The 25297-nt window shown below is 45.0% G+C and overlaps 1 protein-coding gene across 2 annotated transcripts in view; it reads right to left on the minus strand.

Moving 5' to 3' along the window:
- ATXN1 (ataxin 1) overlaps positions 1 to 25297 on the minus strand; it is a 1517977-nt gene that overhangs the window by 497746 nt on the left and 994934 nt on the right. Inside the window, exon 5 of one of the 2 annotated variants that reach the window (XM_069613567.1) lies at positions 12112 to 12285. The gene's annotated coding sequence lies outside the window, so the exon portion shown is untranslated. The remainder of the gene's footprint in view (positions 1 to 12111; positions 12286 to 25297) is intronic. The other variant, XM_069613566.1, reaches the window with a different exon arrangement.

Raw genomic sequence — 25297 nt, forward strand, 5'->3', positions numbered from 1 at the left:
AAGTCACGATGCTTCCAACCTGAAGGCATTCTGATCATGATTATTATCCTTCTTGCCGTTACAGCTCCATTTTGTCTCATTACAGATATCTCGCTGCCCTCTTTCTAAGTTCTCTGCCTACTCTCTGCTCTGCCTCCCCTAGTCTTTATACTTTCTCCTCTGGGGTTGCATGCCACTCCCTGATATTCCTGTTCCTCTTCTTTATCTCCCTTTCACCCAAATCCACTATGGGGTAATTCTTGTCCATTAGCTCTTCTGTGTATACTCTTGCTTATAATTGTATTTGTTGTTTGACTAAATCTACTCTCCACTCCGTATTTCACACTCTTACTTAAAATGTACATATTGGGCCTCATCAGGAAGTTGCCAGTATCCTGGTAGTAATAGCACCGGGATACCGCCAACGCAATTAGCATAACTGCTACTCGGTCTGACACAATTTGGGCCGGATCACAAGTAGCGGCATTGCTGTAATTTCCCATTGGGTCCGTTGGACCCAATGGGTCTGGGGGCGTTATTAGCACTGGTGCAAATTGCGCTGGTGCTAATAGCGTCAAAAATGCCCTCTCCGCCAGCACATGGGCGGAGCTGGAGGTGAATGCACCATGCCAGGGCCAAACTCGAGATTGGGCAAGTCCTTAAATGCACCGGTTATTGGGTTACCGCCCCATTTAAGGGCAAAGGCCCAACCTGTGATAGAGCCCATTGTCTTTGTGCTTAGGCATTTTGTTTTCCTGATGCCCGGGGTGTTCTCCTTCTATTGTTACCAATACCACCCCCCCCCCCACCCACGCCCACCTGGGTCGCTCTACATCACCCTTTACCTTCTCTCTCCCCAATTTCGGGCGCAGCACATGCACCTTCACCACTTTCTTTTTCTTCCTCGTTTGGCAAGAATAAAGCCCTCCCTTTAAGTGGAGGATGAGTTTTTCTTTCACTTTTGTATGTATGTATGTATGTATGTATGTATGTATGTATGTGATTTATAAAGGGTGAAACTAGTTGTAAATCAACAAGGCACTGTACATGGGGTGTACACCCAGCCCTACAGATAAGGGTTTATCGGCCGCTTTTACTTCCTAAAAATAGGTAAATACTCAAAAAAATAAAAATAGAGAGTAAAATAGTCCCAACAAAAAATAGGAAATAGACACGGTGGACCGTGAGACCCTGCTTGCACCCCCACAGCTCCATGGATATGCTTGGACCAGTAGTGCACGCATTACCACAGGAAAAAACGACTAATCTTACTGCCTGATTGGAAGAAATACACATTTAGCTTTTAATGTGTATGAGTAACCAGGTGCAAAGGAATTCGTATTACAAAACATTTCTTTTTTTTCAGTTAAAACATTTTTTTACTCACTTCCGACTATATAAATTAGTGAGTAAAATACTCCCACTTCAAAATCTTATCTGGAGCACTGGGTACACTTATTGTGTGCTCACTTTCTACCAAGGCTTATACTTACTTTTCCGAAGCACTTGTGTCGACGATACATTGTTTTCCTAACAAATCCCTTCTTCTAAATTTGTGGTGTGCAGCTCCATCCTTTTTTCATCTTCCCACATCATGCATTGTCTACTGTCAATTGTAGAGGAAATATATGCAAGTTGCATCCCTCCGGATGGGGGATTGGGAAGTGTGACGCTAATACTGCCATTGATTGCTTAGTTCAAGGGTGATACTCAAGCAATAAACTGCAAGGCTGCAGCGGGTGGTTGTCAATTGATGTCAGCCCAGGCACCAAGTGAGAAGCATAAGGACAGTGAGGGATGGATGCCCGGTAATAGTGCATACCAGCAAGGGATATTTAGCAATCAGTACCCCGGGAAGGGTTGCGTGGGGCACTCAAGGCCTGGATACTAACCAGGAGTGAGATGGCTGAGTGAGAAGCTTTCGTATCCGGCAGGCTGAAGAGCACATCACGGCCGTCATCTAGGGAGGGTGGAAGCAACCCCATTTGGGAAGATAGAAATGGAAGCGGCACCTGGAGAGAAATGTGCTCTGGGGTGACACAGCGAGGAGCTGTAAGTGGAGATCACGTGGAGGGCCACCACGCTGGTGAAACGCTGAGCTTTACTATTAGGTAAAGTTCAGAATGTAACCAATCAGCTTCCAGTATGGTGCAGACCTAATTATGATTTTGATTTGATTATTTGATTGTGATTATTTGTACCGCGCTCCAAAACAGACTTAACTGTGTACAGGCGCAGATGGAAAAAAAGCCTCAAGATGAGGTGCTGAACAGATCGTATACACATGCTATCATGCTATCCCTGTGCTGGGAGAGTCTATTTGAACAGGTGGGTTTTTAGAGCCTTCCTAAACCGGACCAAAGACTGATAGGATCTAATCTCCACCTGGAGATGGTTCTAAAGCTTGGGTCCATAGACTCGAAATCTCCTATCCCCTCTGGAAACAAATTTTGTGCATGGAATATTCAACAGAAGCTTATCTCCATAGCGTAATCCTCTGGCAGGGCAGTATCAATGGACTTTGGCACTGAGATACTCTGGGGCAAGCCCATTGACGCATTTGTAAATTAAACAGGCAACTTTAATTTAATTCAGTTCTCGACCGCCAGCAAGTGCAGAGATCTGCAGAGTGGTGAAACCTGATCCTTTTTTCCCCAACCGCCCCACCAGTCTAACCGCTGCATTCTGGGCCTTCTGCAGTCTGTATATCTGCTTGGCCAGTATGCCCGCCATCAGACTGTTTCAGTAATCCAGGTGGGTGTTCGTCATAGCCCCCACAGCAACCGCATGATCTTGTGATGGTAGGAAAGGTAATACATTCCTGAGCATCCGCAGAGAGTAATAAACTGACTTGACCTTGGCCCCCCACCTGGGCTTCGCTGCTGAGATTCTCCTGCCAAGCACAACCCAGGTTCTTAATTTGTTGGGCAAATTGTAGCTTTTCACTGAGAATATGTGCGGAGAAAGGCTTCTCGTTCACAACTCTTTGCTTGGGACCGAACAGGATAATCTCGCTCTTTGCTGCATTCAGTTGCAGCTGGTTATTGCCCATCAACTTGTCAATATCGACCATATACTGGTTAACTCTCATGAACGTGTTCTAGATGTTCTTCGTATCAATATAGATTTGAGTATCATCGGCATATGAGTGAAAACCCAACCCATGACTCCTCACTATTTAAGACTGGACATATGTAGAGATCCAAGATCAAAGGGGACACTGATGATCCCTGAGGGACCCCACATCTGAGGACAATGGCTTCAGAGCTATAAGCCCAGAGTAGTACTCGCTGGGATCTGTCTGCCAAGAAGTATCAAAACCAGTCCAAAGCATGTTCAGAGACCTTTCCCACTCTCATAAAATGATCCAACAGAATGTGATGATCCACTGTGTCGAAGGCCGCAGAGAGATCCAGCATCAGCAATAAAGTTGATCCACCACCGTCTAATCTGAATTCCTCAAGGTTAACATCTGGGCACACCAGCTCACCAGAGAACATTATTGTCTTTTTTATGGGGGGGTTGGCGGGCAAATACTATTTTCGTTCAATTTACTAGACGTGCAGAACCAAACAGGAATCTTGGTACGATAGCTCAGGGGCAACGTGCTTGCCTTGGAAACAACACGACGCAGAGCAACACAGGTTCGATCCCGGGGTCTGCGCTTAGAAACCTCCGGGTATTAAGCACGTTATAAATAACCAATTTTAAACTTTAAAAAATTAGGCATTTTCCATTTACCTGATAATGAAAAGCCATTACATTTCTTCCATATGCTCCTGCAAAATGTTACCCAGTCATCATAATCAGTGGTGAGGGTTGATGGGAGTTGTATGCAAAAACATCTGGGTGTGACAGGTCGGCTACACCCGGTGAAGAGCCTACTTGTCAATATATAAGTGGCCCTTTTATACAAGTCACAGACCATTTACAAATGACAGTTATATATTTCATTTTAAAGTAAAGAAAAACTGTTTCTCAAAAATCTAACATGAAATCCTCTTCCTTTTTAGTGAATCTCTATAAAACATAATCAAGACAAAGTGCAGTAGGGCTTATATCTTATTTGTACAGCAGCCTGGCCCTTCCCCTTATATTTCAGTACACATTTGCTTGACAGTTGTTCAGGGAGGGGGTGCTATTTTCCTACTAGTTTGCACCCCATTGAAACAATCATTTTAAAAATAATTCTCCTTGCTTGCGCACAAGTTCACACATTACATCCAGTACGGCCCAACATCATCATTTTGTGAGCAATGATGCTTCTTGCATTCATTCTGTTGCGGAAGATCTTCAGAAAGTACATATGCACTATATGTTAAAGGGTTGAGAAGGATCCGTAAGGAGCAAGGAATAGTGTAGAACAACAATGACTCGTTGTTAAAGAAAACCAACAGGGGGTGAACAAATGCCTACCATACATGCATTCTTGCTACCTTGGCAAATGTTGCAAAATGTAACTTGAGGTTTACGCGGACTCCTATGTACACCACCATTTTAAATTGCATTTCTTTTTTTAATCTATACACATGCACGTTCCACCTACGCCTTTCCAAAACACATCTGCTGGTTTGTGGGACAGTTAAAAGGTTGATATTTCATATACAGGTATGTTTTCAAAATGGAGGAGTTGATCTAGCAGTGATATAGAAACATATGTTCAAAAGGCATTACAATTAAAATACCTTGCAGGGGTCCATTTAATATGTTAGAGAATCGTCTATCTTCTAAGCAGCAAGAAGAGTGAACTCACAATGCCAATGGCTTTATGTTTGTTGCGAGAAGTTGTAGTGCTTCCAAACTGTATTGGAGTGCAAATAGTGAAAATTGCTCAAACTTTCAAAAATAAATGTGCCTTTACCTAGAATGTTCTCTTCTGGGGAAACCGTAGGGCTTTGCAACCACCACGGAAAGGGAATCATACATTTGAAATAACCAGTACTCACTTTACAGTGTTTTGGGCTGGACTAGAACTTTTGCAGGTCTAACATGCAATGTTGATACTCTCTGTGTATTTGGAAAGAAGACGTTAGCAGAGGAAATGTCAAACGTGAAGTGTTGGGACAAGATGGCATCAGCACTGATCATGTGCTTTGCATGTATTCATCTTGTGCTGAGAGCACCCTTGTCTTGTAGTTTACACTCATGCACAGTATGTAGCTAGCCACAACGTGTCCTAGCAGGTTCTGCTTTCATGACATGTACCGTGAGGACATATTATCTATGCATAAAAAAACTGTTGCATTGGTTCCGCATGATGCTCATATTATAAGCAGTATGTGTTTTGCATTGTGTAGCCACACACCCTGTGATGCATGGTTTGTATGGTGTTGTATTCATGCCCCTATGTGTCTCTTCTGATGAATATATGTTGTAGGGGTGCAGAAGTATGAGACCGACACAAAGGTGGCCTAGTGGCTGCTCTAAACCTTTATTTGGTTCATAAGAAAAGGGATACCTACCTATCCCTAGTGCTAAGAGGGGTTTCCGTGCCTCAAATAACAAACTAGGAGATTGTCAGAGTGTCCAAAATCATAAATGTCCACTGTCGTGTCAAAATCCCATTTCCTTCCATTTCACTTATAAACAACTATGGATAAAGTCTCTGCCGGGTGCAGAAGAATTACTGCCTTCTTCTGGACCGAGGATTAAATGTTTTTTGAAAATTGTATCAGGCAGAAAGTCATACTTCCCCTGGCTTCTCTTAAGGTTCCCAATGTCAGGGGGAATGTCTTCCTTGCCCGGTCTTCTTTCTGAGTGTCCAACAACACCAGGTGGGAATGCCTCACTTCCGCTGATTCCTTTCGTTTCTTAATGCCAGGAGGAAATTTCTCTGTTTCCCCTGGCTTCTTTCTTAGTGTCGAACAACACAGGGGGTGTGATTCCCTCCCTCTGGTTTCTTTTTCAGGTATGGGTCCCAGACCCCGTTTGTCAGACCTTATTCTTTCCTTCACCAGGTACTGCGATGAAGAAGAGGGATGGTGCTTCTTTTGCTTCTTGAAATTCCTGGTTCACTATCCTGCCAGGTATTTGTGTGATTTCTTCCCTTTGCCTGCTGCCTGCCAGGTCCTATCCATCACTTCACTTGGTGTTGCAATTTCTACTGCTTTGTTGATCCCAGACCCTCCTTTCTCGGCTTTCTCAAAGCCTTTCTACTTGCCACCTTCTTCTTAGCTCCCGTTCCTCAACCTGTGTACCTTTTGACTTGGTCCGCGTGGGCTCCGACCTCTCCTGGGCATCTGCGGTTCAGCGGGGGCCTCTTCCAGCTCTAGGGGACTCATCATTGTGTACGCCGGCTCTGCGACATCCCCCATTTCTCTGGGCAGTGCGGTTCTCGTTCCACGTTCTTCCCAAGCAGAAGTTACACTCTGCCAGCTCGGTAAGGGGTCTTGCCACTCTGGATCAGCTGCAGAGCATCCTGCTCCCGGCTCAGCGTCCCGGTCTGCTCTTATCCTTCCTGTCTAGTTCGGCCTCTCGCGGTTCCTCCAGGGAGGGCTTGGCTTCATGGTCAGCCCTCTTTCCTTTTTCAACCACAGATACCAATAGATTGTATATATTGACTAGTCTGCTCCTGTTGGTTCTGTGGGGTGCTCTTCATACTCCACGTTTTTTCTCCATCTCATTAAAAATGTTCTCTATTGGATTACTGGCAATCGTCTTCACTCCAGTTTTGTTTGAGGATTCACATGGGTAATCCTTACTCTTCCTCTTCTCCGTATAAGGCAGTAAGGTGAAATAGTCTACCTTCCACAAATAGATAGAGGTATGTGGGACTATGTTACCCTGCTTACGGTAAGAGGGTGGGAGAGGTTGGAAAGGTGGGGTTGGATACCGCGTTCTCCCCAACAGGTCGTCCCTCATCTCATAAGGGGTTTCCCTGCCCATGTTATCCTCTCACGATGTACCGCCCTTAGGGGGACTATTGGACTGTGGCTGTAGGCCCTGGCCCCATGGGAAGGGTCCACCCAATGGGAGAAATGACAACATATAAGGATTCATCACAGTAGGTAAATATCCTAAAACACTGTTCAGAATAAAAGCCAGACTTATTTTGTCCATTCCATTTGTTCATTCAGCTCTGATTGCTCTTGCACTTGATTTGTATTCTTGGCTCTTTATGTTCAAGCCTTTTGTTTGTCAAACACTTTCATAAACAACACTACAGACCATCTCGTACCATTTTCAATGTGGCCGTATTACACGTAATGATTCACTACCAGGGTTGTTCGAGACTTAGGGCCTCATCACGAGTTGGGCGCTAACCCCAGCCATATTACTGCTAGGGCTATTAGCCCTACCGCCAAACCCCCTGGCACTATTAGCGCCGGACCACGGGTTTGGCGGAACGGTAAATTCCCATTCCCCATTAGGCCCATTCGGAATTCCCCATTCCCCATTGGGCCCAATGGGGAATTTTCGTGCTATTACCGCTGGCGGTTTTCCGGTCGTCGGTAATAGCGCCGAACATAGGCAAAATTGCAGCAGATTTCCCCCCAACTTAGAGCTGGGGGGAAATCCGCCAAGGCCGTGATTTGGCGGACCCTTTAATGTGGCATTTAAGGGGTACCGCCAAACTCGTAATGAGGCCCTTAGTACAAATATTACTCTGGACACTATATACCCAGTCACATTGATACCATATTCATAAACTACCATACTAGAATTACTATTTGAGGGACTCCTGTTCCATTCGAGATATTCTGTTAGGGTGTGAGTTGTATTTTTAAGGTTGGCCTAAGATATACACTACAATTACTGCATTGGTAGTGGGATGTTAGTTTAGGAGGCCCCATGTTTCTGGGCGCATGGGTTGTGCTATTGTTTGAGCAGGCAACCTGGAATAAACTAAAATGTAGATCATATTTTTACCTCTTCTATGTACAAGTGACGGTGGATCAAAGTACATTTCTGCAGCATTAAGACCATAGCAAATTTTCTTTATAATTGTCTTAATTTGAGTGGAACGCATAGGAAAGCTATCAATTAAGGTCAAACGATCTTGTTGGTTACGATTCTTATGTTCCTGAAGTGCTGCTATGTTATTGTTTGAGGTCCTTTGCTTGGTTATCTTTAAGAGATGTTTTGAATAGGTACATTTCCGCAATTTACTAGCCAGTGTTTGTGGTTGCACTTTATAGTCTTCCTGTTATGTACCATTGCATTTAATGTGCAGATATTGACCAAAAAATTAAGTTCAATCTAAGGGCTCTTGTATGGCACAAGTAAAATCTTGATAGCTCATTCTTATCCATAGGTTTTAAAAAACTTTTCAAAATAATGTATTAATTCTGTATGTTATAGGCAAATCCAATAAGTCAATGGTGCCCTGCTTTGTTTTTACACATGAATTTTAGATGTACAATCAGAAGGTACATCTGTGGAAGTCCATCCCTTATTCACGAGCACCTCTACACAGTATTATCATGTGGTCGATCTATTTTTTCCATGCAACAGTGTTATTTTTATATGGATTGGCATCATTGAATATGTGAGTTTCCTTGAACATTTGGGCATATTGGTGGGACAAAATGGGGCTACAGTTGCCTCCATGGTTGTCCCCTCAATCGGTTAGAAGAATTTGACGTTAAATCGAAAGTGGTTCACAGTCTGGGCTGTTTGAATACACCAAGGAATTAATGCGTGTGGTACCTCCGAAGAGGCCCCTTCCTGAATCATTAGCAGACTAATTATTCGTAAGGTTTCCTGTTAGGGTATTCTAGATTGGAGGGCGCTACATCCATAATGACCAAAATATTTGTTGTACGGTCGAAAGTACATTCCCTTTATGATTGAACTCAACTGTGTCACGTTCTTAATGTAGGATCACATGGTGGGAATAATGCCTCTCGTCAAGAGGTTTGAATACCTTTAGAGCGGTTGAAATACTGAGTTAATATCCAATTGTTTCCATATGCACCACCTTCACTGTGGAGCAAAACCGCTCATCTTAAGAGTAGTAGTACCACACACTGTACTATGTAAGCAGAGAAAGCACCTACCATGAAAGAGAAAAACAAAAACATTTCCAATGTAACAAAGCCATGTATCCTCTAGAATCGACCATTAAGGACTTCTGCTTTCAAGACTGTCTCCATGTCTGCCCGTGAAGTCTTGTGCAAGACCTGTAAAGACTGGAGACTGTCTAATCGGCTTTCTGCCAAGCCATCCTGAAGAGCCCCCCTGCTTCCTTTGCCACTTGTCTTTGATGAACGAAGAAACAAATACATCTTTATATAATAAAGTATTACCGAATAAGTAAAGTGGTTTTTCACTTCATTCATTAATGATGGTTCCTGCCATGAGAAGTTTTGTTATCTCGATTGTCTACAAAGCCTGGAGATTGCTTGATCAGCTTTCTGACGAGCCATCCTGAAGAGCCATGCGGCCCGCAACTAAAGAAAGTTGTTGGATCTCCCTCTACAGGCTGGAAACATGGAGCAGCCTCATCACATTAAGGAGAGAATAATGTTGAGAAACCTGGAGTCTCAGAGCTTCAGTCTTCATTTCTGAGCGCGTTTTGTTTTCCGAGTCTTAGAAGCTTGAGACCAGTGCACCATGAGTATAAGGATGAGTAGTGGCTAAACTGCCTACACAGCCCACACACTTCTAGAAAACCACTTCTAGAAAACAACATTGACCCCAATCATCAAGGTGAAACAGACACAGGTAAGAGAAATAACTCCTTTGCCTTTTTTGGTAAAGTGGGCAGAGGACAGGCTACTCTGACGTGGGGTGTGAATGTGAAACAGTAGCTACCCAAACAGCAATAGTACAGCAGTAAAACATACAAAGAATGTAAAATCAAAGTTCGATAAATAAATGTGAGTGAATGCAAAAGGAAGCACCCACTGGACCAGTTGGTTTGAAAGTGTCAAAGAGGTTTGATAGTGAAAAACATGGATCCTAGCTGTTCTGGCCCTCAGGGTGCTGTGAGCCACCAATCCATGGGCATAGGGAGAAGTCAAGTCCTTGTTCCCTTTTCTACAAACACAGGGGAGGCTAACAAACACCTGCAAGAGTCCTTTACCACTAGTGAGGCCCTGGGTACTAGCGTGACTGGCATAGATGTCTTGCTCCAGCAGGAGGCCACCCCCAATGTGGCCTGGGAGTGGCTAAGGGGCACAACTTGTCTCTGCCTTGGAACACTCAATCTTCACCTCACTTTACGGTGGGCTTTGGAAAGGTGAACACACCCAAAAGAGATCAATTGAATTATATTTGCAGTAAAGGAATGAATCAAAGATGGGTGGGAGACCCCCCTCTTTCATAGGCAAACATTCACAGAGGATTGTACAAAAAAAAGACTGCTCTAGGGTCCAATCCCTGTCCTTGTGACACACTGTCTTTGCCTTCTTGCATCATGCCCAAAGTGCTTGGTGCTAAAGGTACTATAGGAGACAGGAAGGAAAGAGAGGTACAGAGAAAAACAAGATCATGGAATCCTCCCCCAACTGTGCCAAGCTCCCTCTGGCTCCACTAATGGTGCCCCCTTCTCAGACCCATAGCATCAGAGGCCGTTTGGTGTGCAACACTCTAGTGTGAGGCTAGTTCTTTTGTTTAAAATGTGCCCTTTGGTTCCTGTTTCCTAAGAAAGCTTGTGCTGAGGGGATGTCCTGCTGGAGTGAGGTGTTACTCGACCTCAACAAGAGAAACACAATATTTCAGTCTGTAGTCCTGCTGGCTGGCAGAGATAGGCTCTCTGACTAGAATACACACAATCCTGATCTGGGGTCAGTGTTGAAATGTATATGTGGATTTAATAAGAATGTGAATTACCAGTCACCACACTCCAAACTCAGGTATGGATTATGTTTATATGTTTAAAGACTAAACTGCCACCAGGGGGATAATTCATCACAATGATGTCGTTTTGTAAATTAGATGCAGGTTTAAATGCAGCCTCTGCACTTCAGTAACTTGGAGGTCACAGCAGCTGCCAAAATGACACATGTGACATACTTGGGAAGTAAAGTATTAACATGTAGCTACAGGGGTGAACTGGGAGCCCAGGAAATCATTTTCCAAGGGACCCAATCTTACACATTTTCACCAAGCCAAGCCTATTCCTATGAGAACGTTTGGAAATAAACTAGGTTACCACAGTAACGAGGTCCAGGGTGCCGAGGCCTACCGGGAAATCTCCAGAGTTCACTATAGGCTGGTCCACCCCAGCATAGCTGTACCAACCACAGTGAGGGCAGTGCATATTCAAATGTCCAAGCTGCACACTAGGATGCATCCAGCAATCCTGATGAAATCATTTCATCTAGCTGTGCCTTAGCTGCCCAAATTGTGAGTCCCTAGAAGTGATTCACTTTGCAATCTATTAAAACCGCCTCAGCCACAGTTTACAAGACCGCTGTAGCAATGACCAAGCCAGCAGTTAGGGCTTGGGGATAATGAAAACCTTTTCTTTGTTGCAAGGTACACATACATATTTGTTGCATCCAAAAGTGTGAGTTGCCGAGAGATACGTGCTCAAAGTTGTTGATTGTTAAGAGGAGTTTCATTAAATTAAAACTGATAAAAATGCACCTGTGTTCTTGCTAATGCCTATTGAGACGCTATTGGGCACAGTCACTGTTTCAAATGAGAGGACAATTATCAATAAATGTATTAAGCAAAAGCAAAACACTTTTACAAAATCCACGTGGATGCACTTTCGACAATTAAATACCTAAAAGAATTAAAGTGACAACTTTGTTGCAATATTGTTGTTTACTTTGCTGTCTCTACTTATTACACGGTGGTATTTCTATTAAAAATTAATAAAAAATGTGCCTTTGTTTATATTGCAATGATTTTTAAATGTTTTGAGCTTGGGTTGCAGTGCAGCTTGCTATATTGGTGTACATTTTAGAGTTTCGCCCTGGGCAATATAATGCCACTGACCTGTATGAACCCAAAACGCATTAAAAAACAAATGTTTAATCCAGGGTCCTCTTGCTGTCATCCAAAAACGTCCCGTCACTAACGGAGTACGCCCCCCCCCCCCCAAAAAAAAAGAGTATACATCAAATCATGGCGTGAATGGTGTCTTTTCCCATATCTATCTGCATTTCTTAGTCAAACCCGGCCCCGCTCACACCCCACAAAAAGAAGTGCGCCCGCCAAAAACCGACATACACCCACCTCCGCGCCACCCGGTATGCGGGCAGCGCATGCGCTGTGGACGGTCTTCAGTGAAATATCGCCGCCTGGCAGTCTGGGAAAGCGAAGGGAAAGCAATGTGTGCACTGACCTGCTACAAAGGGCTCTCCGGGGCTCTCCTTCTCGCAAACGCAGGATGCCGTCTTCTCCGGAAGCCTGAAAGAAACAGTGGAAGACGCCGTTAATTTGGGCCGGCTCCAGCTGCCCTCTTACGCTGCGCCGCTGCGGTGGCAGAGCTCTCTCTAGTAAGCAAGAACAGGCGATGCTTTCTCTGAATGGAAACTCTCTAACCGCGCTTCAAAGCCTACCTGGGGCTGGCAGGGGAGCTCGCACTTGGCAGAAGCCCAAGAAGATGCCAAGCTCGTGGCTGTGTATGAGACGGGAGCCGCCTTTTTGACGAGGAAACTTGTGGAGCGGGTTGGGGCGTCTGTCGAGATAATTTTGGAACATGTCGGGGCAATAACCGTGGCCACTCCGTCAGAGATGTTTTATGGGTGGGCAAACGGGGCACGTGGCCCGGGTCCTGATGCTTCGGGGTGGGGGGACACCTGCTACCCAACTTGCATAGCTCTCAACTCACCCGCTTTTGGCGGGTGTCACCCGCCTTGCAAAGCGCTGACTCACCCGCCAAGCCTCCTGCACGCCCATTCATTCCAATGGGCGTCTCACCCGCCAAAAACAAAATCGGGTGATTTCACTCGCCATTGCGAGACAAAGGTTGAGAGCTATGAACTTGGGGGTTGGTCGAGGGGGGAGGGAGCCAGCCACAACCTTTTTTGGGGGGATGAGGGCTGGGGCTGGATAAGTTTTGAAAGCTGGTAATGAGTGGAAGCCATTAAAACTATTGCGCTGTTGATCCCTGGCCTGAACCCAGGAGGCTGAGTAGATATGGCGCCTTCCTTTGACCCATTAAATGCATCTTTCACCCACACTCGCCAGGGGCATAGCCAGGATTGTGTAGCAAGTGGGGCCTGGAGCTAATGTAGTAGGGCTCACCCTAAGAGGCACCCGAAGAGGGAATTGGGCTTGTTCTGCCCCGGATCCGAATCTATAGGAGCTGTCTCGGGAGGATAGCTGAGGGGCCACGTGCTCGCCTTGGAAGCAAGACGGCGCAGAGCAACACAGGTTCGATCTCCGGGTCTGCACTTGGAGACCTCTGGGTATTAAGCATGTTATAAATAACATATCATATCATACCTAGCAGAGCGAACCAACCAAGGTCGGATCGGAAAAAAATGTGTAAATAAGGGATTCAAATGGTGAGTTTTAAAGTACATTTTCTGAGAAACATTAGGTAAAAAGCCACACAGTTTGCAGTCGGTTTTGTGGGGTGAGACATGAAAAAAAGTCCATTAGACACCAAATCATAAACACTGTACAGGAGCATTTTCAAACACATTTTCATAATGCCTTTGTCCACTGTATGCCAGTACTCTGCAAGTCTAAAAAACATTTTCATACTGATTGTGCTCAAACATATCCCTTCTGGTGCACCTACATATGCCAGTATTCCCACATCAGAAAATAGGAATGTTTGCTTTACCCATGAGGCCAATAATGATACTATAACAAAACATGTTCATGCTGGCTCTGTAAATATATGCTGTATCCCAAGACATGCTCCCGGTGGCTTTGCCTTAATGCCAGTTAAATAAAACCACGCCACAGTAAAAAAAAAAAAAAACCTGGAACAATCTAGCTCAGCGGGTTTAGCCCTTGCTTCTGTAATCTGACTGTGATCTTCAGTTCACAAGGTCAAATCCTGGCAAGTCCAATTTAGCCTTTCATCCTCCTGAGGTCGAAAAATGAGTACCAACTTTGGTTGGATGATCATTTTGTATAGATATGTTCTCTGTACAGTGCTTTGGCGAAAGCGATATAAAAATAACAAATCATTATCATTAGCTGCATTGGCCCGCTCCGGTCCTACCCTGTCTACACCTCTGCATCTCACAGGCTATTTAGTTAAACAAAGGAACAATAATCATTGGAGCCATGGGCCAACTAAAAGCTGAACCTAGCAGTTAAGCCTGTAGTTTCCACTTAGGAGGGTCGATTGATATCATCTGCTGGCAGGTTTTTGGCCTCTGCATGTTTGCTGAGGCCGCAGTCACAATGGTGAGAGCTAGACCCCATTTCTGTAGGACGTCGGGCATGGCCCGGCTCTCCTCAAGTTTCAAAGCCTTGCTTCTCTGTTGTACTATGCTTCCGGGTCGTCCTCTTGCAAGACAGGGACTCGTCCAGGCCTCTTTCCCCTGCCTCACCCCGCCTTCACTTTGGCTCCCGGTTCTAACAAACAGGGGCACGTGACACCACTAAACTTGTTCCACCTTTTGGGGGTGCCTCTGCTCTCAGTGGCATGTTCTCTGCGGAATTTTAGGGGAGCTCATGGCCCTATTTCCCGCTGGTGGGTGAGGAGCACGTGGGTCCCGCTGCCATCTTTCACACACCCCCCGGTGGCCTCCACGTCACAGTATTTTAAGAAATCTGTGTATGCGTCGATTATATAATGATACAAATGGCATCAATAAAACATCTGTGCATAATTTGTCCAGCTATAAATGAACAATTACAACTTTCTTTAGTTGTTTTGTACATAATTGAACTATTATAGTAACTGAAGAATCCTGAAATGTGTTATTGCTGGGCAGGCAATTATCCTTGATTTTAGCTTTAGGAAATTATTGCAGATCTGTTTTAACCCTCTTTAAAATGAATTGCCAGCAATTCTATGATTCTTTTAGGCACCACATATTTGCATATCCCCATTTTGTTAGCGACTGTGAATGGTGAACCATAACACAGAAGACGCTCTTCCGTACAGGCATATGCACATAGTTAGAACACCCAAATGTGCACCAATTCTGCCCTAACTGAGATCACGCTATTTCTGCCTCTGCATAATCTATATTCTAACATTGCCCACAGTGTAAAAGGTGCAGCATTTAAATGGCTGGACACGACTTCTGCAGCATCCCTATTGACACAGGCTTTTTTCATGGCTCAGAGCAGGGGTCTGCAACCTTTGGCTCTCCAGCTATTTTGGACTGCAACTCCCATCAGACCTATCCACCATAGTTAATGGGGAAGAATCATAGTAATTGTAGTCCACAACATTTGGAGAGCCACAGGTGGCAGACACCTGGCTCAGAGAATGCATTGGGTCCATCATTAGACACCATTTCCCTATCTCTTACAAGAGAGCATAGGTAGTTTGATTTTCCAAGATGGAGCAGTTCTCGGAACAAAAATCGGTAACAAAACCACATTTCTTTTACATAGCAGCTCAAACAGCTGGAGCCAAGTGTGGGGGCTCAGTGGTAAGCAATGGTATACCCTACCATAAAGAAGAGACCATTCTATTCCATATTCGGCAATAGCACAGGGACACTGTTACAGTCTTTGGTTCGCTCACACGGTGCCAGAGCTTATAGACATCTTCTAAAGAGCTTGGTATCCTTTATGGTAGTATTTTTATCTTCTTAGATTGTGCTCCAATAATGGGTCCCTACGTCATCAGCATTTCCTATGGATCGCTAAGAATGGGGAAATCCATGTTTTCGCATAACCCAGGGTCCCGCCCTGCATTCAAGAATTGCTGCAACAGGCAAGTGGTTAAAAGAAACACTGGTAAAGCCAGCAGTAGCCGGCATGGTCAAAGGAGTTCCACCATAAGGTAGGTGCGCAGTGCCCCATCCCTCCTCGTTTCAAACCAGCCCCCCCGAGTGCCTATCAGTATGCACCATCTGTTACATTGTAAATCCTGTAGATCACAACAAATAACAATGTTGCTCTGTGTTGTTAAAGTGGGACCCAAGAGCTAAAACTACTCTTGGTACTAAAGTTGCAACTATGTGCCAAACCAAATGTAGTTTTAAAGCACTCTGTGTGAGTCAAAATGATGCAGTCTGATGTAATGGTAGCAGAAATCACCACATTTAAGACAAAACTATGTAGCCTAACTGGGTGGTACTAAAGCTCTGCCCATGTGCCAGCACTAAGCATCCGATGGACAATTGTAGACTTGTTCTGCTTCCCCAATGCTATACCTTTCACACTCTGTACCAATAACCTTTCTTCACTAGTGGGTGCTTATGAGCCAAAACTCAAGAAAATTTAAATATAGCTCTTAGCAGCTAAAGGTATAATACATTGTAGAGGTATGTCCTCCACGAAGACGTTCCATAGCCCGCATTTGGTGCAGGGCCTGAAGAGGGTCCTTCCCTCCTTTTTCTCCGTCATGGTCAGAGAGCGCAAAGTAGGCCCAAGATGACCTTCCAGAAACTTCAACAAATCTTCACCCTTGAGGGGCGCAAAACTTCACAGACAACGGGTTCCTGTTGCTGGCCGATGAGGAAAGAGCACATAGGTTCTAGTGGAATCAAAAATCTAACTTTTCCGTGAACAAAACTTGCATATAGCTCGGAGAGCAACTCAGGGACTCCCAACACTGAAGCGTGTGGTAAAAATCTGAAAATGTCTGCCAGAGGCGGGGCTTAAGGCGAGGACTGTCATTGGATGGGGCAGTATGACCCAGAGGACAGTGATTGGTTAGAGGAGAAATACAATTTTAGTGTGAAAGGGAAACTGTTTTTTTCTTTTACCGAGGAGTCCCAGCTTGACGACGGGGAATATTCATGAGCATGTGAATCCATGCCAGACCCATGCTGGAGAACAATAATTAATACACCTGGTAGAAGCAGGAGGAATCCAGCATGAAGCACTGTGTACAATTATATGTACTTAGATTACTATCATTTGATCTGGTGACCTTTGGATTAGTCATTGACTGACTTTTTAGTACCGGTTTGATACGGTGGCACGCAGTTGACTAATGGACTGCTTGTTGTACTTGTCTGACAGTGATCTGATAACATTTGTATGACCTGGGGTTGAATTTTTCTGCACTTTTTTTCTGTGGTCTTGCACATTCAGCGGAACCGTGGCTTGCCTCTTGTATCTCTTTGGTTGTGACCCAGTGACATATGAACCAACCCTGGCTTGACTTTTATACTACTTTGACCATCTTCAGATGCCATCTCAATAAGCCACTGCCTTAAAGTGGTGCTCAAGTCATTTAAGGCTAAGTCCAAGCAAAAATGTGGTAATATAGTAGATATGTTCGGCAGATGGAGCGCCCAATCCTGGTTTGCCAGCGATTTCTCGTGATGCAGAAAAAAGGCGCAACACATGAGCTGCAGCACGGAGAAGGCACGTGTGTATGCTTAGCCCAGCTGATGAAGCAGAGTAAATCTGCTCCCCCAAAAAAATAAATGTTTCTTATTTTCAGAGAGAAAGGAGTGATGATGGCAAGCGTGGGGACTTAATTTGAACTACATTGATTTTTCTCCCACAAGTGACTCACCTTTCCTGATCCGGAGAAACAGGTCAGCACATGCATGCTTTACTAGGGCGGATAGGCTTCTTTTGGGGTACGCCTGGGGTCCTGGTGAACCTTTGAGGGAATGAGTCAAAATACTGAAAACCCAATTGGGCAAATGTTGCAGTGCACTTATCCAGTGTAATATGTACTCCTTTTATCTGCAAGGCCTCGTATAACACGCAACTACAAAGTGGATGCCATGTTGTTTTTCTTCAGATAGTAAGGAAAGTTTCACTTTACAAATAACATGCTCCTTAAAGAAGGACAAACTAAAAGGTTTGAGTGGCAGAATAGAATTGCAATGGATGCAATGGTAACTACAATTACATAAAAATGTGCTCGAAAACAGCCAATTTCTGCCTGGAAATTATGACAAAATGGCCGACATGCGACAACCATCCGAAAGTGAGATCAATTATTGCCACCTCCTCTTTTCTTTCCCACAAGAGTCACGGCCCCAAATGCCTGCTTATCGCCGTGGCATGCCTGTGCCACTGGGAGCTTCCTCTAGATGACAGTGAGTGCAGAAAGCATCCAGGAACCGAGTTTAGTACATTACATTATGGCGCAGCTCGTTCCCTGCTCTGCCTTTGTATCCTTGTGGCGTTGTTCCATCGAGTCCTTTATCGCGCACCGCCACTGCTGATGACACAAATTCCATAGCTGTTGACCTCGGGGTATCCATTTTGCAATCCAACCTTGCAGTTTCAAAAAACGAAGAAGCAACTGCAGGTCAAACTCTCTCTTTACCGCCGTTGTGCTGTGCAAATGTACCTGTTGAAGCCCATTTCCCACATTTCTAACAGACCTTAAAACATGACTTTTCAATCACTGATCTCTTATTTTTCCAGAGATTGGCAATCCTATTACCCTATGATCCTGGACCAGTTTCCTCCTGTTCCTTGGCGCAGAGGTGCACCTTCATGCAAAGGCGTACTTTTCCAAAAATATAACGTATCATAAACATCTGCGGCACAGCACTCCCTGAGGACCAATGGCACGTTCAAAGATCGAACTTCCAAGCAACAGTGTTTTGGTTCTGTGGAGTGACCGATATTTTCTGTGATCAGTTCACAGAGAGTGGAATCGATTTGAAGTAAACGAGACATGTGGGCGGAGTTCTGAAAAGGGGAAAATGCAACCCAGGGATGACTCAGCAATAGCACACCCCCCCAGACCACGAACTTTCATTTGACACACTACCACATCAAAAATGTCCTGGCGGGTAACGGTAGCTACTGAAGAAGCTGAGGAAACTACTGGAAGGGTCCGTCGAGTTGCCGATTGCTGCAGCCCATCAAAAGGAGAGCTTTCACCGTTCTTAAGTTTCTGCAATGGACTGTGGTTGGCGAAATGCACATACCGTAGAAAAAAGACACAAAGTGGGTGGTCTCGGCCGAGAGCTCCCACCAATTGCAGAGGGACTGTGATCGAACTGTGCGAAAAGAAGCAGTGGAGCTATATACCATGCTAGCCTGCCCACGCTTCCCACAAACTCCTTCGGCACGCCCTCCCTCCCATTCGCAATCCAACACCCCAAAACAAACACACCTGCTATTTAAGGGAATGTTCAGTGCAGTACGCTGAAGTGCAAGTTTCAACTTCTTCCGGAAAAACAAAACCATTCCGGAACAGTTTATTTTTAAAATAAAAGTGTAGCAACAGTAAACAAATGTTTCATAAAGTAGAGGAGCATCGCTCCCAACTGCTCCCGCGACCACTGCAGAGGGAAGATCGAGGTCAGGTGACTCCATTTTTTTTGCCATGAAAAACTCCCAAGTGCTGTAATGCTCGGGGACTCTGATATTGGTTCAATTGATGTCTCGGTGGTGTGTGTGTATGTGTGTGTCAGTTTTGCATTCAATTCTTATGAATGGCTTTCTACGTGTCTTCACAAGAAAACAGATTGCATATGCGCCGCTCTCTTCCACATTACTTCCAATTTTACATATCCTGCAATCAGCGTGGGGTTCACATATTGTAAGTGAGTCACACACTCTGCATGCCATGTGCACCTTTTTCCTTTCTGTTCCCACAATAACCCACCCACGTCTCAGAAAAGGAAATGGTGGGCTGAACGAGCGCGAGAGGCATTCGCTATCTTGCTCAGAACCATTACTTTCGGCTTGTGGGGGCTTCTCCCGCTGTGCTCTGGGCCATTTCCTCGTTGTGACCGTAGGCGGGTTTCGAGGGAGCACATGCACTCGATGATCCCTATGAGCACTATACACTTGCGTACCAAAATAGCAAGAGCTACAAAGAGGAAGCCATCAAGTGAACGCATGACACCACCGCCTACGGCGCAATACCTTCTTTGGGAAGACCATGCAATGCACATGAGCCGAAACTTGCTGTGAGGGTGGACATGCACCAGGCTTCCTTAGCGTCTGTGCCTTGAATCTGACACTGCGGTGGTCAAGACGAAGGAGAGGGAGTGGGGATAAAGAAAAGTGAGAAGGCCATGGTGCGACCAATGGGACCAGAGAAAATGATCTGGGAGCAGTGGAGTCACGATGATTTTAGAGGTTCATTGCAACGTTTGGGTTCGAGTATGCGCTTACACACTGAGTAAAACTGCGTGGTCAAAGCACAATCGGGGAGTTGTATCTATATACACCCAGGCTCCAGGAAAAAATGTCCTAGTAATGCCAGGGCAGGGACCTTTGGGCAAATGTAGGTATATTTTGATAATAAAGAGTGGGCCTTTTTCCAGTAAGCCCCGCTCCTCAATTAGTGTCATATTCTGCAAGGTTGTATGTGATGCTGTCGAATTTATTTTTGCCGAAGCAGATTGAATCTAATTTTGTGGTTTTTGAATGGGTGATTTTGCTTACAATATATGCAGGGGGGACCCACTGGACCCCCAATTTTATCCCCCCCTACATTTATTATTAACCTAAACCCACCCCTACATATATTTTGAATAAAATCTGTTGGAAAAAACTTGATGAAATCTAGTTCGATGAAAAATGCTGTGGTAAAATCTCCCATTGCCTTCTGCAAGCTACTACCTATCTTCTTACATTGTGATTCTGAGGATGAACTTTTTTAGTACACAGAATCAAGAGGAGGTGTACAGTAAACCTCACCAGTAGTGGGACCTCCATTGGACTTAACATCCAGGGGAGGTGAATTCCCATGAAACACACTTTTGAAAATTCTGTTGCTCACCGCCGCCCAGCAATCAAGATCCGCCTGGCAGGAGCCTCTTGACGTCACTCTGGCTCTGCCTCATCCGCTAGCATTGCGAGGGGAACGTAGAGCTGGGCCAGAGAGACCGCGTCTTCTGCTCTCTCACTCACGGCATCGTCCAGCCAGCAGGATGTTCGGCTAGAATGCGTTGCCAGCCACAGTCACCAAAATTACTAAAGATGTTTTGATGTTTGGAAGGCCGAAATGTGTCGGCATCCATGTTTGCCAGGTCCTGTTGTCATCCTCAGTACCATAGACGAATGCAGAATGGGTACAGGGGAATGGGCACTGAGTACACAGAGGTCTCAGGCACCTACCGGAAAAATATTTGAGGTCAACTCCCTCTCAGCTCCCCAGGTACTAGAGCGCTAGGTGAGGCACTTCCCAGAGACTGGGCCACTCACTCGTTCATTTCAATCCTAGCTCTTTTTTTTTCTTTAAACCACTTTGTTGTGTTAGCTCCTATTGGTTTTTGAGAGCAGCACATGTGCAAGGATCAGGAAAGGTAAGAAAGGTACAGCTCAGTTTCTGCTCTTTGCTCGGACCTGGTGAGGATAAAGCGCTGCACGCGTTTGCAGCGACTATTTGGTTCTCTGAAAATGGGCCTAGCAGGGGCATAGACATTTGGTTTTCCTGGCGGGGGACGGAGGGGCAGAGGCAAAAAGTCCCACGCAACCAGCCTTGCCTGGAGCGAGGACCCCGGGCCTAGATGTTTGTATCAGTGTCCGACTCTTCATTGCAGGGGACGAGGGCTCCAACGCACTTGGAGACAACAAAATCACTGTTCCTATGTCCCTGGTTGAACAACTAAGTACCTGTCTCCATTACACCTGCCCTTATGCCCTACTCCGCTAGGGTGCTAGACCTTTGTTAAAACAATGTCCTACATGACACAAGAATCATACCAGCGGCCTCTTTTTTTTACCTTGAGATGCTGACAGGAAAAATGTGTTCACTTTTTTTGTGCGACTTATTTTCCTTTACATCATGCATATCAAAAAGATGCAAGCCTGTGTCACAAAAATGACTAAAAGCAGGTGGACTATCACATAGGCTCTTCCGGGTTGCAACTTTATACATGAAAAGTAAAATACCCCATTATAAGGTTGACCACAAACTCAAGCTGTCCCACATCTGGGCTCATTTTCAGTCTTGGGAAGATAGCTCAGGGGCAACGTGCTCGCCTTGGAAAAAAGACGACAACACAAGTTCGCTCCCCGGGTCCGCGCTTAGAAACCTCTGGGTATTAAGCGCGTTATAAATAACATATCATATTGCTTTAAACAAGGGGTGGCGCTGGAAGATCCGGAGGACATTCTGCAACCAACCACTTTTACTACCCTGGGCAAGGGTAACATTAATAATCACCATGGCTAATAGTAACAGCTGTTTTCAAGAGAGCAATAAGGATTGTGCTTACTTCATATTGCTTTGCTTTATACTTTGTCGAGCCCCCGTCGCCGCGTCACTTCATAACGTAGTCACTAAATGCGGGCAACCAAAGCCTGGGCCCGACTCTGTGGCACATTTTAAGAGGGGGTATTCTTTAAATGGTAGTTATCTCTTAAATGCCTATATTGATATATGTGCCAGGAAATGGCTGCCCTCTCCGCAGCATTTAACGCAATTAGTCTTTAGTGCTGTCAACACCGGCCCTGTACACGCATTTCTTTTTTTTACAGCATGTCTTTTGTTCGTGTTGTGGTGATATGTTTTATCGGCCTTTTACACATTTTCAAGACGTGAGGGCGTGATAGAACTCGCTCGATAAAATAATAACTCCAGGGCAGAGCAATTTTGCAAATAATAGGTCCGCATCTACTGGGATAAAGCTGGACAGGTCTGGAGCACCGATAAAAGCTTTGCTAAGGGGGAAGCATTATACACGTGATGGCGGCTGACACGTGCCACAGTTAAGAAGCCAAAAACAAACACGGCGGCATTGTGCGAGAGGGAGACGCCACAACTGATGGGCTTTGAACAAGGAGAAGTGACTCGGGCAAAATTAAACTGAAAATATAACTTTAATTGGCTCATTTCTCAAAGGGAAAATGTGAAGGGGGCTGGGGGCTCAGGGGTGCAGACCCAGAAAAGGCAAGTGGATGCAACCCTCATTTACTAGTCAAATTGTCATTGCAGACAGTCATGGGGACGCTCTTTGCAACATACTCGCCAACCTACCCCATTACATTCGAGAGATGCCAGTCCTAGTTTTAACTTTGCCTTCTGGGACTTGTAGTCCTGGGTTTGTAGTGGGGAAATGCAGGACTACCACAGCTAAAACAAGGACTGGACTACTATCACTAGAATGGAACGGGGCAAGTTGGCATGCATGTCGCAGGTCTTAAACATCAGTCTCGAAATCCAAGCGTGATAATTCACTGAAGACCTGAATGAAAGTGATTGGCCATGTTGGGTGCCCACCAATGACTACATGGGGCTGTTCCTGAGATGGCAAGCTCTCATCCGTGCACAAGGACACAACACCGTGCACATATCACGGCCCTGAGGGCCTGCCAAGCAGGGCTCATCATTGGATGGCCATCATGAAGCCAACACGGTCTGGACACTACAATACATGCTTCCCTCCCGGGTCTTTTACACGTTCGTTTGTCATGGTACAATATACTATATGCAAGAATGCAGCAACGCCGCAACCAGAACGGGGAGGGACGGGTAGACATGATACCGTGGTCTCCTGCACAACTAGGCGTCTTGGCCAACATGCAAATTCCCCTATGCCAGCCTCCTCTCAAACCCTCTGGCCGAACTAATCCTCTTACTGATCGGTTTGGTTGACTGGTTCTGGTCTTGGCAACTATTTTCGTGCAAATAGTGTAGAGCGTCTCCAGACCTTTGCTTTCATGTGCGATTGCCATTGCACTCAATGGTGCAGGCGTCTGCAATCTCTGGCTCGCTAGATGTGTTGGGACTACAACTACCATCAGCTTCAGTCAGTGTAGTTAATGGTGGGGGTTCATGGGAATTGTCCAAAGACATTGGGAGAGTCACGGGATGCGTCATGTCCCGGGAGGATAGCCCAGCGGCAACGTGCTCGTCTTGTGACGACACAAAGCAATACAGGTTCGATCCCAGGGTCCGTGCTTAGAAACCTCTGGGTATTAAGCGCGTCATAAATACTCAACTAAGACATATTCCTGTAACAGCGCCTTGATGCCCCCAGTCTGTGTGAGCACTTTAAAAATGTAAATAAATATATAAATGTTTGAGACACAGCAGCAATCTAAGTTTGGATCCACTTGGATATACTTACTGCTACATTTATTAAATATGTGTGCACTTCGGTGGCGTTTTGTATTTATAAGCACAGTTTAGTTAACTACCACACAAGCTTGGATTGGACATGGTTAGAGCATCCGTACTTTGGCATTTATGGTGTGTATTACCTTATAGTCTGTTTGTGATATTGCCAAAATATGTCTGGGTGGAAAGCCCTGGGAGTACAGAAGGACACCCGTCCTTCAGTCTCTCGGGCCACTGAGCATTAGTGCACGCTGCCTAGGGTGACCGGACGGCCTGCTTTTGCAGGGACCGTCCCAGAATTTGACCTTCTGGGACGAGCACTGTCACAAGGCCAGCTAAGTGCAGCAAATTATTACATTTTCACAATCAGCAACAAAATAGATATCATAATAGGATCAGAATTTTGCAGTACCACTTAAGAGATCTCAGTGGGCTCGAACCTGCAACCTTGAAGATACCAGCCACATGCATAAACGGATTGCGCCCCAGAGACCTCTTTGGAAATAAGCACATGGGAAGGCTTCTAATATTAATCAGAGCAGACTCCTTTAGAATTAACATGTTATATTTACTGGGCTATATTCACAGTACAAATTGCACCATTTCTATCCAGGAGAAGTGCAGAAAATACTGTGGCATCCCGATTTTTTGGGTGGGGTTTATTGGTGGGTGTTTTTAGTCCTACGTCTATGTCTGTGGATGTCCCCGTATTTTATTTTGAAAATCTGGTCACTCATGTCGGCTGCCACATCAAGCGTCTCAATACATCCTAAGGGAAGCCAGTGTGTACAACAGCGCAACTGGCCAGCATGTAACCCATATGCAACAGTAAAAGCCATATGTGTTGGTTGTGAATGAGTGTGTTGGCTGTGAATTGCTAATATATGAAAGGGAGACCCCCCCTACTGTCAGGAACTGGGGGTTAAACGAAACACAGAAGATGTTCCTGGTAGCAACCAAAATTCATTTTTACTTCATCTCTATACCTAATCAAACAAATGCTTTCACCTTCCAACAAGCAGTTTTAGGTTCATTATATATTATTTATTTTATTTCTTCAATTTCTATTTTCATGTATTTTGTAATAATACAAAAATAGTGTATTTATCTCCAATATGAAAGGACAACACATTAAATTAAAATATACCTGAGGGAATAAGTCCAATTGGTTTATTGTATTGTATTGTATTTGGTTATTTATATAGTGCTCTTTTCCCATTTGTATGGCCTCAATGCGCTTTGTGGTTGGAACGCCCTTGGTGACCGTAGTCAATGTGGTGGAGGTGCTAAGAGTTTTAGATTAAGAGATGCTTGTGTGCATTTTCGCCG

This window comes from Ambystoma mexicanum, chromosome 5p, assembly GCF_040938575.1.
Source record: "Ambystoma mexicanum isolate Mex_15411 chromosome 5p, UKY_AmexF1_1, whole genome shotgun sequence".
Classification (NCBI taxonomy): Eukaryota; Metazoa; Chordata; class Amphibia; order Caudata; family Ambystomatidae; genus Ambystoma; species Ambystoma mexicanum.